Genomic DNA, 3,912 nt, shown 5'->3' with positions numbered 1-3,912 from the left:
ATAATTTGTCAGAGTTGCGCACATTTTTCTTTCCACTGACTTTATAGATGAGATCAATCTCAAGAAGCATCACAATGGACTTTGACCACATTTGGACATGCTCAGTGCAATTTTTAAAATAAAAGTAAAGCTTACAATTATATAGCACCTTTTACAACCCCAACGTTCTTTGGATTCAATGAAGTATTGGTAATTGTTGCAATGTAATAAATGCAACAGTTCATTTATACACAGTTAGCTCCCACAAACAGCAATGTGCTCTATTCCTGATGAAGGGCTTTTGCCCGAAACGTTGATTTTCCTGCTCCTTGGATGCTGCCTGAACTGCTGTGATTTTCCAGAACCACTCTGATCCAGAATCTGGTTTCCAACATCTGCAGTCATTGTTTTTACCTAGCAATGTGACCATGCTGATATAATCTGCTTGTTTTTGATCATGTTGATTAAAAGATAAATATTGGCCAGGACACAATGCGTCCCACAACAGAACACCCACCACCAACATTCCCCAAAGCACACTGCACCGGAACTCTCACCACCAACAGCCCCCAGCCCCACCACTCTGGCAGATTGTCTATACAATAATGGGATGGGAGATTTTACATCTACTCGAGAAAGCAGATGGTGCCTCAGTTAATGTTTCTTCTGAAAATTGCATCTCGAAGTGTGGTCCTCTGAATGTCAGCTGAAATTTCTCACTGAAGTCTTATACCCACAGTTTTTGACTCAGAGGTGAGAGCACTGCCCACACAGACACAACTCACAAATGTCAATGCCAAAAGAGTCGACCTGGCTCACAGGGATTGGGCACTTTTCACATATGAATTAAAACTATACTTGTCCAAATTTACCTTCAACATTTCTTAAAGAAGACTGCTCCACTATGAGATGTTGCCGGTAACTAAAAGCTGACCAATGCTAACATTATAAAAAAGAATTATCGAGTCATAGAGAGGTACAGCACAGAAACAGACCTGTCAGTCCAACTCATCCATGCCGACCAGATATCTTAAATTAATCTAGTCCCATTTGGCCCATGTCCCTCTAAACTCTTCCTATCCATATACCCATCCTAATACCTCTTAAATGTTGCTACTGTACCACCCTCCACCTCATCCTCCGGCAGCTCAATCCATACATGTACCACCCTCTGCGTGAAAAAGTTGCCCCTTAGGACTCCTTTAAACCTTTCCCCTCTCACCCTAACCTTATGCCCTCTAGTTTTGGACTCCCCTACCTTGGGGAAAAGACCTTGACTATTGACCCTATCCATGCCCCTCATGATTTTATAAACCTCTGTAAGGTCACCTTAGCCTTTGATGCTCCCGGGAAAACAGCCCCAGCCTTTTCAACCTGAAGAGGTTATGCCCAAAATGTCGACTCTCCTCCTCCTAAGATGCTGCCTGACCTGCTGTGCTTTTCCAGTGCCACAATGTTTAACTCTGAACACCAGCATTTGCAGTCCTCACTTTCTCCTTCCTACAGCAGGCATGTTAACCCAATAAGTATCACACTATTAGTATTTTTGGGTAGATGCTCCATTATTTTGTGTCTTGCCTTTCTCCTTTCTCATTGAATTTTTTGCTTCATCTACAGGTGTCAGAAATGTACTTAAAAAGCAAAAAAGAATAATTCTTATCACAACAAATTCGTTTCCTGTACAGTGGCTTTCTGCAGGTTTACAAGAACATGCTTCCAGTTCAAAATGGGGAACAGCTATCCCTGAAATCACTTTTGTAATGCTATTTCTGAAATTACATTAGACTAAGCAGGATATTGGAGAGTCTGTAAGGACTCAGCTGTGTTTTAAATTCCTCAAACAGCACTCTGCTGGAGAGACCAGCATGGGAGGGTTGTCAGTGCTTACTAATAGCTTTTCAATGCTGGTAACAACTATTTCTGACCTTCCCCAGTGCTTATAGTCCCAATTATATTATCTAGAGGGTGCATGGAACATGTGAATGCAAAAAAAAACTTAACAGTTCTGAAGAAGAGTCATACCAGACTTGAAACATTAGCGCTGCTTCTCTCTCCCCAAACACTGGCTGACTTGCTGAGTTTCTCCAGCATTTTCTGTTTTTATTTCAACATGTTTGCTCACAATGAGCAAGGCACTGACCATACATACCCAACCAGCTAATGCTTAAAAACATTCAGCACACTGTGTCCAACATTGGATGCGATGCTGCAAATGGACAACATTTACTGGATAATCCTGAGTGTGCAAAAAATTGTACCAATAACCAAATTAGGATTGATGAGTTAGCCTTGGGGCGTGGTGCACTTGCATATACTGGAAGCTACAGAAATTAATGCATAAGCCCTGTTCTTTACAGACAGAAAGTATGTGGAGAACGTGAGGATTGCAGATGCTGGGCTTTTGCCTGAAACATTGTTTCTCTTGCTCCTTGGATGCTGTCTGATGTGCTGTGCTTTTCCAGCACCATTCTTTTCGATTTGAGATAGAAAGTACATGCACAGACACTACACCTGTTTTAACTCAACAAAATAAGATTCAGTCATTCATTGGTTTATTTCTTAGGCCCTGACCAATCAGATTCAATCTGTCAGGATTGTAAACTAAACAAAGCTTGGCAGTTAATAGTCAATTGTCATTAACATTATCACACTATTGATTGATATTCTGATAGAAGAAACAACCTCAGTTTGTCTATACCTAAATATTGTAATATGTTACGTTCATGAAAATAAATCATTTAATCTTAAATTATTTATCTAAAATGCAATTACAGAAAAATTAGAAACGAAAAGTACTGCAGATGCTGGAAATTGGAAACGAAAGGAGAAATAGCTGGAAAAGTTCAGCAGGTTTGGCAGCATCTGTGGAGAGAAATCAGGGTTGATGTTTCGGGTCAATTGACCCTTGCTCAGAATCTGGATTGCTGAACAGGATTTGCCAAGATTGTATAATGACAAAAAAAAAATCCTGTGATAAATACAGAGAGTATTTCAGGGCAAAAGCAATTCTACCCCAGATGGGACTTGAACCCACAATCCCTGGCTTAGGAGGCCAGTGCCTTATCCATTAGGCCACTGGGGCTATATACTTGTCTAAACCATGACACGCCACATGTTATTATTCCATGGTCTGCTATTTCACACAGTTCATTGTTAGCCATTAATTGTCCCATTAGTAATTAATTGTCCTTCACTCTCCCAAGGTAATCATTATTCACTCCTTTGTCTGTCCAACTGTTCTTCTCTCTTTGGGCTCTAGCTCAGGAAAAACAAAGGTTCTGAGGAAGGATCACTGGACCCAAAATGTTGGGTCTGCTTTCTCTCCACAGATGCTGCCAGACCTGCTGAGCTTTTCCAGCAATTTCTGCTTTTGTTACAGAAAAATTAGTAATGACATAAGCATTAAAAATTATTATATTTCTCATGGTTTGATTAATTCTTTGAAAAAAAAAACAGATATAAAACAAAGGTTACATATCTAAATTCTCAAGAGATTGGGTAGATGAAAATATAATGAAGTTGTAACAAATCAAATGTGGATAACCTTAAACTTCTGTTGTGGCAAAGTTCTCAGCCATTCCTGCTGACAGAACAGGAGAACGATTGAAAGCTGGCTCTGATCAGTCAAAGAAGCAGCTGAGTATCACTAATGTTAGCCGAACATGTGCATGCTTATCACCAGGCTTTGTTGACTGACTGGACTGGAATTAGGAGAAAGTGAGGACTGCAGATTAGAGTCGAAGAGTGTGGAGCTGGAAAAGCATAGCAGGTCAGGCAGCATCCGAGGAGCAGGAGAATTGTCGTTTTGAGCATAAGCCCTTCATCAGGAAAGCCCTGACGAAGAGCTAATGCTTGAAATGTAGATTCTCCAGCTCCTCGGTTGCTGCCTGACCTGCTGTGCTTTTCCAGCACCACACTCTCGGACTGGAATTA

General features: G+C 40.7%; 1 non-coding gene across 1 annotated transcript; it reads right to left on the bottom strand.

Annotated features, from left to right (window-relative positions):
• Positions 1-2,988: 2,988 nt before the first annotated feature.
• trnar-ccu (transfer RNA arginine (anticodon CCU)) lies at positions 2,989-3,061 on the bottom strand. The gene has a single exon. It is a non-coding gene; the product is annotated as a tRNA-Arg (tRNA).
• Positions 3,062-3,912: the final 851 nt, after the last annotated feature.

This window comes from Chiloscyllium plagiosum, unplaced genomic scaffold (genome assembly GCF_037043375.1).
Source record: "Chiloscyllium plagiosum isolate Xiang-an unplaced genomic scaffold, Cpla_swu_hap1 HiC_scaffold_30, whole genome shotgun sequence".
In the NCBI taxonomy this organism is placed as follows: domain Eukaryota; kingdom Metazoa; phylum Chordata; class Chondrichthyes; order Orectolobiformes; family Hemiscylliidae; genus Chiloscyllium; species Chiloscyllium plagiosum.
The sequence above is the reverse complement of the archived record's forward strand: the minus strand, read 5'-3'. Positions and strand labels throughout refer to the sequence as shown.